Genomic DNA, 14681 nt, shown 5'->3' with positions numbered 1-14681 from the left:
AGGCTAGAGTCGAAGATAGCTGCAGCTCCACGTGTGAGAATGTGAGTATTAATATGACTGGGAGGGGTGGATTCATTTAGGCTAACATATTCTCCATCACCCAGCCAGGTTTCATTAAGACAAAATAAATCAATATCATAATCTGATATTAATTCATTTACTAGTACACCTTTAGAAGAGAGAGAGATCTAATGTTTAAAAATCCCCCGGCATGGTTCAGGGAAAGTTTATGGTATTAATCTTCTGGGGAGAAAAGTGGTGGACCAACCAACCAAACAACATTCAAATGTCTTATTTTATCTTACCAACATTTAAAAAAGCCCCAAAGATATTCAGTGATGTACAACAGATAAAAATAGTAATTCCTCACATTTGACAAGCTGGAACCAAAGAATGTTTGACATTTATGCTTGAAAAACATCTTCCAACAATTAACCAATTGACATAAAGATTGCCAATTAGTTTTTAGCTGACCAACTAATCTATTAATGGACTACTAGAGTTACAGTATAGTTAGGAAAGAGTGTTGTTTTATTTCCGTGTGCGTAGGAACTCCACTGAGATTTATTTTGATAATGTTTTGTTATGCGGCTGCTTGTTTCCCCTCTAAGGAAAAGCACTCTGAAATCCATTAGCTTTATCACCAGTGAAACTCATTGCTTCAAATTGGGGGTTCCCATTGGGAAGTTGCTCAAGAATTCTGCTCACACTTCAAAAACAAAAATTCACAGTCTGTACTGGTGGTGTTTTCTTATTAATTAATTATTAATGGCCTTCCTACAATAAGTTATACTTTCTAAGTTTCTTTTGCAAACTTTGGGCTGTTCACTGAAAGCATTTCTCTGTTCATGTCTTTGTTTTGCAGATATGTCCCTGTATTGTTGAGTCTCATTTGAAGCTGTGCAAAGATGCAATGAAATGAACAATTGAAGACGTGTTGTTGTTCTGCACTAAAAGGCATTTACATAAAATCTAATTAAGTCCTTACAAACGTTTAAGTAACCCTAGCCTTCCTGCTATCAAATCTTTTCTCTCCTTACCTTATATTCCATAGGTTAATATTTAAGATAATCTTCCCTCACTGTGTAATGACCCTTCCGACAACTTGTTTGAACAGAAGTTACATATATTAAGGTAGTAAATATATGATTTAATTGTGTCTTTATATTAATAATATCAACGTATCAAATGACAATGTGAAAACAATGCAACAATGTGAAAGCGGTTGCTCATAGTGATTTACCTACACAGAATTATTACCTTGGCTTTACAGAGCATTATAGTGACTTTCAGCTCATTGTTTAGCTGATCTGCCCACAACTTTGCAGGCATAGTTGGTCAGAGTATGTTTGTGAGTGTGTTGCTGAGTCGGGGAGAACCTGTTAAAAACGTGAACAGGTTGGTGGTTCAGAAGCCTCCCTGGCTTCCTGGCTTGGGAGCTGACTTGGCAGCTGGTTTAGATTAAACAAACAAGATACAACATGTTAATTTGTGAGCTGTAGAGGTGTTGGTAGGCCCAGTGTTTCACTTTGGAAAGAGCCAGGCTAGTTGTTTCCCTATGCTTAATGTTGCGCTAGGCCACCACAAGGTTGCATCTCTTCTCATCTCACCCTCCCATACGAGTGAGCTTACTTTAAGATATTAAGTTTGGGTCTTTTCTTCAACAACCCCCACCTCAACCCTGAATCCTTTATCTTGGATTTCCTTCTTCCTTCATCCCTGTACCTTGAATTAGGGATAACCCATCTGGCCTAGTGTCAGATTAGAAGTCTGCTAGATTTAAGAGTGTATAAGAAGAGGTGTATTTGTGCAGGAATACGTAGTAGTATATGTCCTTGTATAGATTTAAGCATGTGTGCTATCTTCATGCTTATATACAGCATATGCCAAAACACAATAGTTGATTGTCTTTCAACCTCTTCAATGTTTGTCTCTTCTCTTCTGTAGAGTTTTCAGTCTGCAGCAGCATTGTGTTGTAGTTAGCCCATTGGCTAAACGGCTAACTGGGCTAATCAGTCTTCTACTCTATTAGCCAGACAGTTGGGTAGCAGCCAAGTAGTGTGTGAAGAGCTTTCGAGTTCACCTACTCTTGCACTGTATCAGATACACACACACACACACACACCCACACACACACATTAATCCTGACCCCTTTTCCGCCCCTGACAGATGGGGTAGTCTGTCTAGGATTGCAAAGGAATTTACCAAAGGAATTAAGTAGAGTGTGTGTGGTTGCAATAGCATCATTTAATCTAGCATAACTAGCCTTTTTATTACTTGCTCCAGGCTGCACATTGTTGAGTCTGGCACTCATCTTCATTGAGCTCTATTCTTTCCCCCTGTTTCTAAAAAAACAAGCTGTCATTCAGGCAGGTGTGTGAATGTAGCATTCAGCGTGCGAGGTATGGTGTCACTGGTTTCTGCCCTGCCTTTACATGCCCTGCAACTGTGTTTGAATCTGTGATAAAATGTTGGGGGAAAAACAACAAGAAAAGAACAAATCTGTTGTCGGTTTATTCTGAGTTCCAGGAATTGTTTTTGTGCTTGTGTACAGACAAGGATCATGTGATTTTCTGACAAGGAGGTCTTGTTGTGTGTGTATATATATGAAGGTGTATCCTGTAGGCCTATGTGTATGGGTAAGGAACATGTCTCCTGAAGGAGAATTGGGTTGTATTAGTATCTAGTGGCAGTAATGAGAAACAGCAGGAGACGCTGCTGTTGTTCTTTGGCTTTGATCTTCTATACCACTGCACTATTTATTTTATTATTTTTTTATACCTTCATTTCATCCCATGATTCCTCCCGTCTCTTACTCCGAATGGGAAGCAAATAGAAATCACCGTCTGTGGTGGCTGTTCATATCTCCCGGCTTTGTAGTCGTTTGATAAGCTACTGTGCCTCAGAAAAGATGCTATTCATTCTAATGAGAAGTGTCTGGATAACAGTGTCTTGGATGGTATTTAGGCTAACAGATCAGTGTGTGTCTATATTAGGAAAACCTGTTACATGGGAGGAAGAAGTGGAATCGGAGATTGCTTTAGTGATGTAATCAGGTTTTCCGTGCCTTTGTACAGAAAGTCTGTGAAGATTCTCAGTCATCCAAGTCCGAGTTGTCCAAGGAAGGTATGTTCTTATCAAAAAGTATTTTTCTCAGTGCAGTATTTATCACTGCTCTCACTTGTCTATGCTCTGGTTATTTTTGGGGTGGAACTGGTCCCATGTTGTTATTATTGTTATGGCAATAATAGTATTAGTAATTCACAGCACTGATGTGAATGCCCTGTAGCTGAGGTGTGTGTTGGATTTGTAAGTCGGGCGCCTCTTGGCTTATAGCTGTGATTTAGGTTGTACTTAAAGAGGCATTCCACCGTTTTTATACATGAAGTTTTCTTGATCCTTCACATACACATACAAATTCCTCATATGTGTACACATACCTGGCAATAAAGCTGATTCTGATTCTGATTGATCATTACTGAGGCTGTGAAAGTCTGTGTTGTATAGTCTTTTGAAGGAAGGCAGCATTCCAAAGTCTGAGAATATAACGCCCGATGAAGAGGTGAATAAACATTTTTAACATAAAGTTACGTTACAAACTGGCAGCAAGTCATTTGAAAGACGTGGTCAGGGAGGATTTAATAAAAAAGAGTATCAAGTTTTACTACAGAAAATAGGTTACCGATTACTTAACTACTTTGGCTAGTACAAGCTTAACCAATAGAAATACTGGCCAGTGCTACAGAAGTGGAACCCAAGTAAATTCTAGTTTCCACTAGTTTGACTTGGCCTGTATACTGTTTACATTTTTCAACACAGATACCTGATTTTTTATACTATTACCAACTTATAATTTTTCCCCCTGTACTTTAATTTAAAAGAGATAAAAAGGAATTTCTGTAACTCTTAATGTTAAATGTTGTCAAAACACAGGCATTCAAGAACTTTATACAAATAAAAACACAGTTCTAAAGTTGGTAATATTTTAGTGTAAACCAGGAAGGGATCAGTGAATAAGTAAACAAAACCCTGATTCTGACCAGACATGCCAATTTACAATACTTGACAGTAGCGCTGCAACTGATGATTATTTTCATTGTCGATTAATCTGTAGATTACTTTCTGGATTAATTGTTTACTCTATAAAATCATTCATTCACTGTTTTGACATCTCCTTCATCCAGATTTCCACATTATGTAGGGACAAGTGTGTATTGATCCTTGCCTCTTAGGCTAAATGCGAATTGTAACGACTTTTCCATCCATGTAGGAGTGTGTGACCTCATGCTGGGTTTTGCATAAGTCCAATAATCACATGACGTTAACTAACTAGCTGTAGAGCGTCACTGAGCAAAGTAACCTTTGTGAAATTGATTTCATTGTATGTTTTTTTTTTTTTACCTCAGCAGCTTAATCAGAGATTGCCTCAAGGCTTTGCAACAGTATTCACACTATTTTAAAATGTAGAGTGAAGAGTTAGTGGAAACCCTCAAGACCGCATAGACCTCATAATCATTAGTGAGATGGAAATGTCTTGGCTTTGTGAAAAATGACATTAAAAAAGAAAATGACAGTGGTAAACTGCTGCATACAGCAGACACTGTAGACAACTCCACAGCATCAAAGGGGTAGATGGTGATCTGCCAGCATAAGCTGTGCAACAGATACACAAGTTTTTCCACCTTCAGGCAGGTAAACTCTACATGAAACCTGTGTCGTATTTCCTCTCATTACACCCCAGTCCTCTTCAGTAATAGTCTGATTAAGGATTGATTCATGTATAATCACAGTATCACTGCACCTTTTGAAAGATAAATGCTTGTTACTGGGGTAGTATCCTATTCAGTGTTTTACGTCAGTAGTGGCATAACTTCCTCTGAGGTTTTCTGGAAAGAAATATGTAATTTGCTACTAATCGTACGGGAAACTGCAATTTGCAGATGATTATCTTGTTATCATCTGTACAGAAGTACATTTATGTACCCCAAGCAACCAAAATGTACCTTCTAGAAAGAAATTGTCAATGTAAGGAATGTTCTAACCTAAAATCTAGGCTCTTTGAATTTTTTCTCACAATTTTAAATGGTCAGTTCCCCCGCACTACAGTCCTTGTCAGGTTGGTGTACCCATGGAAGTTTTTAAAAAAACTGGAAATGGTATGGCACAATGTCTGTTCGTGCAGTTGAACATTTCTGTGCATACCTGGTTATGTTTTGCAGCCCATCGCATGTTGTTGTTCCACTGGTAGAACTGGGATGCCTGTAGACTGATCGTACACTGAGATGAAGTCATGCACCAAAAATATGCATTCTGTGCTTTAGGAAGTTTTACAAGTCATATATCTGATCCCTCAACAGCTTCCCACTCACAAATATGACGAAGCTCTCGGCAGCGTCTGGGAGCGTCTTGCTTGGTCACAGTTTTTTTCTCTTCTTAGCCTCCGCTGTCAACAGCTAACGTTATGTCCATAGAAGCTGCTGAGCCCGGTTATGTTGTGACTCTGGCTCGACACCGGGGCTGCTGTCCACCTGCAGCAGCATAATGTTGCTTGAAACCTGGGTGGCAAGCTAGCCAACAAAGCTAGACAGCAACTGAAGCAAAAGCACATACAGTAATGTTACTGATGGGTCATACAGCAAACATCAGACCAACAACCAGACAGCTGCTTTACAAAGATAAACATCACCCTAGTGCTATACAAGTTATACTAAAGGCTCGTGCAGACTACACGACTGTCAGCGTCGGCCGATGACCGTGCCGTTCACACTACACAACTTGCTGTCTTGTGACAGGAGTCTTGAAGTCGTTGTGGCGTTCACACTACGTGACTGATCGGTGACAGGGGGTCACACACTACACCAGCTGACAGCGGCTGTGTCACCCGACACTGGTCTCCAAACCACGTTTTGTCAAGAAAACACGTGAAATGTGAAACGGGAAATGAGCGATCCTGCACAGGAAACAGACGGTAACATTACAGAGTTGTTTTCTTTATCTTGAAATAATCCCATACTTCGGACACTTTCTTCTTTGTCCCTCGCTATTTTGTCTCTATTCCTCCACTTTGCAAACAGCTCCATTATAATCATGTCGTGTACACAGCAAAACACTGTGCTGTATAGTTAAATGGATTAAACGAAGTATCGCTGCAAAGAATTTGTGTCAATGCATTTTATTAATCGATTTAATCGATGAATTGTTTCAGCCCTAGATAAAATTACTACAAAATGTTGCTTTAAAAGCATAGTGTTGGGTGGAAATGTTCTCTCTCTCATGAGAACAGATTTGTATAGCTGTTATCATCATCATTTGCAGGACATTTGTATTCTCTTTGAAAGAACTTATATATAAGTGGGAAATGTTTTTTGTTTTTTTGTCTTCCAAAGGCTAACCAAAACATATTTACTACACATGCTAATTTGTCCTCGTGTGCTTCTCTCAGGAGCCATTTAGCGCCTGAACGTTCACCACACATCTTGAGGCGGAGAGGGAGGGAAAGATAAAATCCTCTCTCACAGAATGAGTAACTCAATATTGCGATATACAAAAATCATACTAAACTCTGATATTGCTATAATGATGGCAAATTTATATTGTCTCACTGTACAGTATATACTATCATATTACCTATCCCTAGGTATATGATGAATATTAATAACCAAAAATGTAGTTTTCTTCTAAGGCCAATCTTTTGAAGTTCGTAAGTGATCTAACCCAGAGCCTCAACACTAGTAGTTGCAGAGAGAGTGCATGGAAATAAAGGAAGAGCTCTGCATTGAGTTGGGTAAGTAGTGTAAACAGATGATTTGACTGGTATGTAAAGTGTTTTGTCCCTAAGCTGCAGGGTTGAGATATGTTATGTAACATGCAATATGAAACCTGCAGGTGTGTTTATGCCTGTTGTAATCTCCTGTTGTTCAGGAGGAAGCATACAGATGTAGCAACACTGGTTCACGTGCGCACACTCATATCCGCAGTGCAACATAACACTACAGATCATCTGTTTCAGTTCCACACTCATTGTCAGCGAATATTGAATGTGTCTGACCTAGTTGCCAGCGGCACCACGGGAGATTACCGTCTACATTTTTAACAATGGCTCAAAATTATTGGATAATACAGCCAGGAGCTGTTTGGATGTTAAGGGTTTCTCTCAAGACCCAGTTCCAGCATTTATTCTTATAGCAAACGATGCAGCGATGGAGCATATGATGAAGAATTGATGGAGCTAAAGTGTGTCACACAAATTTGGTGTATGTGTATGCCCTTGGGTGTGCGCTGTTTATACTGCCTTTTCTTTCCTCTGTAGTGTTAGGAAACTCCATCACTAAACTCCAGCTGCATCAACAGTACATGCACACAGTCTACAAATCTGTTTACTCGGAACACATTGTAATAAACATTCACACATGCACACAAGCAAGCAAATCAGCTCTGTTTTCATCGGCAGTCTCCTTGTGTCCCTTTACAACCACAGTTAAAACAGAAGTTGTTGTGTTGCAGGTAGCACTCTGTCAGGAAACCCCATTTGGCTGCGGCTCACTCACCTGTGTAAAGACCGATGCCGATGTTGCTTCAGGGCTTGGTTATCTCTGCAGGCAGATTTACAGCCTTCTATTCACACAGCAGCCTTCACATCACATATCTGGCTGTGGGTTTATACCTTAGCAGGACTGCAGTTGAAAATCTCTCCTAAGTTTATTTGACAGTGACATTTTAGTGAAGTCCAAATTCAACAACAGTATTTTACGTAGAGCTGCCCCCGACTAAGATTTTCCTAGTTAGTTTAAACCATTAATCGACTAATCATTGCATTTTTATGATATTATTTTTTGGGGTATCAGACTGAACATTTCGATAACTTGTATAAGTCTCGTTCAAAACACGGAATAAATAACGTCCATCTTCACAAGAACAAACAGACTCATCAACACATTCCGGCCTCTCCTGTCCCCCCCGCCTGAACCGCCGTTGTCTCTGGAGTCAGAGTCCTGGCCGGAGCCACTGTAAATCACCTTGATACTGTTTTCCCTGTCGTCAAACTGGCCTCTGTCGGTCGGTCAACTAAACAAGTGTTTAGTTTTGTGGCTGTAGAGGGAACTGTGCGAAATCTGTTAAATTGCCACAAGTTAACTCAGAAAGCTACAAGTCTGAAAATGCTAAATTTATATATATATATATATATAGTGGGGAGAACAAGTATTTGATACACTGCTGATTTTGCAGGTTTTCCTACTTACAAAGCATGTAGAGGTCTGTAATTTTTATCATAGGTACACTTCAACTGTGAGAGACGGAATCTAAAACAAAAATCCAGAAAATCACATTGTATGATTTTTAAATAATTAATTTGCATTTTATTGCATGACATAAGTATTTGATACATCAGAAAAGCGGAACGTATTATTATTAATATTTGTTACAGAAATCTTTGCAGTTACAGAGATCATACGTCCTATACGGCGCTGTGATTGACCAGCTGCGAATTCGAGGCGTGGCTTAGCAAAGGGTCAATTGTGAGGTGGCTGCCTCAGATTTGGCACCGCCTCCAGCTCGCGACAGAACTCTGACAGGTGTCTTAATGGTAAACACTATTTTCTAACAGCAGCAAAATAATCACTGAAGAAAACAAAGTGCTTTTCCTGAGGAACACAGAACCATAATAATGAGGCCTAACCCTTAAAATATACATTTTACAAGATGCACAAATTGAGCCGCTGTTAAATGCTTAGAGCAAAAGTGGTAATGATTTTAAATGTGTCAGAATAACCAACAAGGAGACCGAACATTTTGTATATTTATTAAACTGTGCCACACAGACTTAACAAATCAAGTTTTGTATCTGGCCTTTAAAATATCTGCTCACCATCTTTAGCAGGAACTAGGCTTTATGTGTTTTTGGTTTGTAACCTGCAGGTACCGAGAAATCAGAGTCTTTGCAAAAAGTCTCACCACGTTGCTGGAGTTATTTTTGAAGCTGGAGTGACTCTTCTCTTTCTTCCGGGAAAGCCTTGGCACCAGCAGTTCAATCTCTCGCTCTCCGTCCTCCTCACTACAGAGAGCTGGATGATGGCTCCCACTTGGTGAGAGTTAACATCCCACTTTAATCACATTCGTTTACATTCGTACACACTCCTACAGGGATTTGGTCACCACCTCACCACCTGCCAAGGATGCTGGCACTGCTGGAGACACCGTCAACTGAGATTTTGCAGTTAATTTAAGGTTCTAGACAATTTAATGGATTATAAACCCGTATAAAGCTCTGTAAAGCGTACTTTTCCTCTGTTTTTCTAAATATTAAATCATTTATTGGTAACATTAAACATATGTTAGTGTAGTTCTGGTTATGATAAACTGTCACATGCAGTTTCACAAGAACATCATGTTTTGGAGCCTTATTAGGAATTCTGTGGGACAGCTGGAGTGAAGCCAAGTCCCTGCTCTGCCTCGGTGGTTTGGTTTGAGGGGCTGTGTTTACCCTCTCAGTAATCAGTGCAGTTAGATGGATGTGTTCCCCAGATAAGTGTTTCCCTTGATGAAGTTCTTACCTGACCACAAACCATTTATCGCCAGGGAGAGATGATGACCTTAAATTACCCCCTTTTCTCATTCCCCTGTATTTTGGTCTCGCCCAAGGCCACTGTGGCAACACTGTTTGTATGCTGGCTGTCTTCTTCTCAACACGGTGTGGGGGCTCTTCCCAACCCACAACTCCTGAATCAATTGTCCTTTTCTGCTTTTGTTAATGAGACGCCTGTGTTGGAGGGTGTGAATTCCCTGTGGTATAACTCCAAGGAATATTTTCCAGATATAGAGGGAAAGCTTTAACACTCCACTACTAAGGAACCAAGCCTGCAAATAACCACTGTTATAAATGTGCATTTTACCCTTTTTTTGTCACAGCAGTGGGAAGGCTTGTCTGTGTTTTTCTAAAACATTAAAATATAGAAGTAAATCTTGATGCTTACATAGTCTTTTTTTAGAATACTTGTTTTCCAAGGTGAAAAAAAAAGGTGCTGTAAGAAAAGGCATTTTAGATATGTTCAGACAGTAAAAGAAAAGGGTAAAAGTCAGAAAGCTGCACTCACTAGATTTAGCATCACTACACCATGAGAAGCATTTTGTGCAGAGCAACATTGGGATGCAGTAGACCAGATGTTTTATGTTAAAATACAGTCATTATAAAGAAGGTCCCGACCTCATTAAGTGAGACAGCTGGACCAATATTACATCTTTAAAGTTGCACTAATCAATTTAGAACAGTGGCTGCGTAATGTATAAAGTGTTCCTTGTAGAAAAGCTCAGAGAATGATCTCCCAAGTCTGCAGTTCCCCTCAGGTCTATTTAGAGTTTTAGTGCCTTTAAGGTCATTGTTTTGGTGTTATGACCTGCAACTTTACTGTTCTGGTTCTGAACTTGCCACTTTCATCAGCCTTGTGTTCAGTTGCAGCAGGCAGCTGTTTGCAGAGGAAAAGCAAACAGCAGACAGACAAAGTTAGCGAATGGTTGGTGGACATAGAGGAGCATTTAGCTGCTAAGGAGTCAGAAATTTCTGGCTCACAGAGGTAGGAGAGTGAATATTGGACTTAGCTAATATCTGATGGATGCGATAACAGGCAAAAGTTTGCTTACATGTTAGCCGTATTGATTTTACATGGCCGTTTTATGTCAAATGTGTGCGACTTGTGGTTAAGTTCTGTGTGAGTTTAGTCAAAAGTTCTTGCAGGTAGACTACACGTTGGAGCCCGATCAAATATAGCTATCTCTCTGTCACGGCTTGTGTGATGTACATCAGTGATGGAATGGACGTGCACTGTGCCAGGGATCAACTTCACTGTTCCACCTGACTGCACCATCAAGAAATGTTTATGTGTATAGTCATGGTTTAATGAAGATGGGAGAAGGCAAAAAACTCTGCTATACTAGTGTTTTTGCTTTGGTTGTTTGCCATCCCAGATAGCTGTGTCAGTTGTGTTCCTCTGTGGTGTACTACAAGGGATTAAATAAGTCATTCTCACCTGACTCTCATTTCTGTTACAGATGACCCGCTTTGTTGGGCTGATAATGTATAGTCTGATCCCATAATTTTTAGACTTCTGAGTCTCGAATTCCTTGAATTTCAGTTATCTCTTGCCAACATGTAAAATCACTTAGTGTGCCTTTACAGACGCCAATGTGATGTGTTTTCCCTTATTTTTATGCATTTGCCTTCCGGTTTTTTACATGCGTGGACCATGATCAAAGACATTTTAAAATGAGTTTTGCAGCCGTGCAAACCGAAGCAACAGATTCCTAGGTCAGCTGCAGTCTTGTTGACGGAGACAAACTCCAACAAGCCAGCTTTTTTGTTGTCTTTTTTTTCCTTCTCTGTTTTTCCATTTTCCATTTTTCCACCTTCTCTGTGTTCTTAAGCTAAAGTGGTTCAGAGCTATTTGCTGTCTAATCTTGTAGCGAGTCTTTTAAAAAGTCCTTTGCATGTGTTCTTGTTTACTCACCTGACACACACACTGAAAAAACATTCCCCTCATCTCACCTGAATGGATCATCTTTCTTTCTCCCCGTCTTCTCCTCCTCCTCTCTTTATTTCCCTCCTCTTTTGAGCGTTCCTTTGCTCCTAAGTGAACTATGTTCTCCACATCAAAGCACCAAAATCCCTTTCTTCTGTCCAGGAGGCTTCAGCTGTTGTGGTGCAGAGGGAACACAACAGTAGTTCAGAGCATTGCTTATGCATTTGATGAGGTTATCAGCACACAGCATCACATGGTTTCTTTGCTTTGTTTTGTTGCAGCCATAGAAAACAATAGAAGGCTTCCCCACTGACAGCTCTTAGGCTCATAGCATTCAATAATTTTTGTTTTCATGGACATCAGCTTTCAGCAGGGAGCAGAGCCTGTAATTTCCCTGTCCGCAAGAAAACACAATGCTCGAGATTTACTCCACATCTGTTTGCACCAGCTCCTCGGCGTGAGGGATGAGGGCACACACACACAGACTCGCAGAGTCAACGTGCTGGTAATTTAATTGATCCTGTTGTCAGAAGGAGCCCCCTACTACTTTTGTGCAGAGAATGAAGAGGGGAGTAGGGAGGTGGGGATAGAAAGCAGAAAGGAGAAAAGGGAGCAGACAGTTTAGTAGACGCAGAGAGACAGCGAGCGAGTAGGATAGCATGGTGGGTGTGCTATGTGAGGAATGCCGGCTCATGTTGTAACTAGAACTCCTGAAAGGCCCTGTTCTTTCCATACCACTGGGACAGTTTAGACCCTGTTTTGGCAAGCGGCCAAATGCCTAACCCCTCTATCTGTCTCATAATCAATGCGCCTTTTTATGCCTTTAGGCTCTTGTTTTAACGCATTTATTCACATAGGCCTGCATGGAAACTGCACTGAAACGATTACATCAAATATAAAGCATGCCTGTACCCAGTTTGTGCACATTAATGTTGCCATTTGACAGAGAATTCCCTCCAAAGCCCCCCTGCGAGGCTGTGAATGTGGCATTGAAGGTTCCAGTGGGAATTGATCTTCTAACCATGGAAGTGAGAATGCCTTCTTTATCCACTAATCTCCTGAAGAAATGGTAGACATCCTGTATGAGGTTCCTTGAATGTCATAAAATTGTATCCACATAACGTCAGTAAAGTTTGTGGTCGTCAGAAATATCAATGGAATTAAAAAATTGGGTGCATTACAGGATAGCACACTGTTTTTGTGTTAAGGAAATTAGAAAAATCCAGTTCCCTTCATGTTTTTTTTTCTGAGCTGAAACATAACATCAGTAAACCAGAAAGAAAGACATAATTGAATATTTAATCAGTGCTCCATTAGGGACACATTGATATGCTAAGAATTGACAAATTGTTTCATATTCTTTGTGTTTAGTGTTGTAATATATATTCTGATTTTCTGACACGCTACACTGCTTTTTCAAAGCGATTTTTTATGCCACAGCTGCTGCTGTTAAGCATTCCCTTTTGATAATGTAATCCATTATTCTTTTCCACAGATTTTATCCATAGATTTCTACTTAAAGGAGACCTATTATACTGCATTTCCAGTACTATATTGGAGGTCTGTGACTCCTGTGTGGCAGCGTTGCATGATTCAAAGTTAAAAAAAATAATTTTCTATCTTATACTGGCTCTTCATGTAGGCCTTCATTTCAGCCTCTGTCTGAAATAAGGTGTAGATGCTCCTGTCTTTTAAGGCCCCCTCTCTCAAAGCCCACTGTCTTCTGATTGGCCAAGACCTGAAGCATGTTACCAGGCTGTTGTTGTCGCTGGGCGGTACAGGCAAACCGAGCTCTGTCTAGCTCCATGTGTTGTAGAACAGATCAGTTGGTAGAAAAATCAGTTCAAAACAGAACATTCAGAACAGGAGGAAATCTGAGGTTTTTGCTCACAGGGATTTCTTTTAAATACTTTAATATTTTAAATACCGAAGCAGATAAACAAAATTTGGGTGCCATTCATTTTATTACTTACACCTATGCTTTTCCTGCTGTAACATGTCAAAATGTCTTTGGTGAAAAAGGCCTTAAACTGACTGCTTGTGTTTGTTGCCCCCCTCGAACTTTACTGCAACAGTGGAATTACTTAAGGGAGTACAATGTTTTCCAAGCTGATAGAAATAAAAAAGTTGTAATAAACTGGAATTATCCTTAAAGTATTGTGATTTTTGCTATCGATCTTATTTGGTCCTTTTATTTGCTTTGCTTCCTGTTTATCTTAATATTTAACCATATTGTCTTGCTTTACCATTTTCCTACTACACCACGACCATTCAACTACTATAAACAAACAATTGTTCATTATTTATTTATCTGCTGATTAGTTTTTCCTGAACTTATGTAGTCTTTAAAATGTCAGAAAACACTGAAATAAGTCCATTATCACTTTCCAGAGCACAAAAGTATTGTTTTCAAATCTGAGAGTGATTCCAATTACAATGATATAGAACAGAGGAAAGCACCGGAACATGTTAATAAACTATATCGGTTATTAAGGATCTGTCAATCAAACTACACGTTTAACTGACCAGTCGTTTCAGCACTAACCTGTACTGGTGGTGTCAGAGACAGTTGCCAGTTATATGAAAGAATCTCGCCAACTTTACTTTGCTTTCTCTTCCTGTCGCTCACTGTCCCACATACATACACACACTTATGAGATTTTCCACACCTAGGTGGGAGAAAACAGTGTGATGAATGGCTCTGTATTCAGAGGCCTTGGCAGTCCGGTTCCTGTGTGGGTCTTGGTGGACAGTAGGGCCTTTACAGTAAATCTCTGCTGTAGGACGTCCGAGGATATTTAGTTGTATGAGGAGTTTCCAGCCCTCATTAGAGGCTGGTGATGGACGTATGAGATGGAGATAGATGCATGATATTGGAATTCTGGAAGTCTAGTTTTTGATATAATTGAGGCTTTGAAGGTTGAGTAGAGCATTAGGATGATGACCAGATTTGATTGGACCCAAATGGCACGAAAGAGGATTTTACATGTAGATGAGGAAAAAGTTAGTGTTGTTACAATACAAGTTTTGCTTCTGTTGCAAACCTTGCATAGCTTTTTAGCTGTCTCTTGAGATTCGTGAGGGACGTTTTTCCATTATGTAACTGCTGCGACCAGTTTGTCAACCAGTTCAGTGCAACTGGTATTCAATTCGAGACATTGTGAACAGTCG

The 14681-nt window shown here is 39.9% G+C and overlaps 1 protein-coding gene across 8 annotated transcripts in view; it reads left to right on the top strand.

Annotated features, from left to right (window-relative positions):
* The window catches only part of LOC123982682 (caskin-2-like), a 68813-nt gene that overhangs the window by 13291 nt on the left and 40841 nt on the right, over positions 1 to 14681 (top strand). For 2 of the 8 annotated variants that reach the window (XM_046068410.1, XM_046068411.1), the window contains exon 1: positions 8965 to 9083. The exons of the other annotated variants lie outside the window; for them this stretch is intronic. The gene's annotated coding sequence lies outside the window, so the exon portion shown is untranslated. Of the gene's footprint in view, positions 1 to 8964; positions 9084 to 14681 lie in introns of those variants that run through there. 8 annotated transcript variants of the gene reach the window in all.

This window comes from Micropterus dolomieu, linkage group LG14 (genome assembly GCF_021292245.1).
Source record: "Micropterus dolomieu isolate WLL.071019.BEF.003 ecotype Adirondacks linkage group LG14, ASM2129224v1, whole genome shotgun sequence".
In the NCBI taxonomy this organism is placed as follows: domain Eukaryota; kingdom Metazoa; phylum Chordata; class Actinopteri; order Centrarchiformes; family Centrarchidae; genus Micropterus; species Micropterus dolomieu.
The sequence above is the reverse complement of the archived record's forward strand: the minus strand, read 5'-3'. Positions and strand labels throughout refer to the sequence as shown.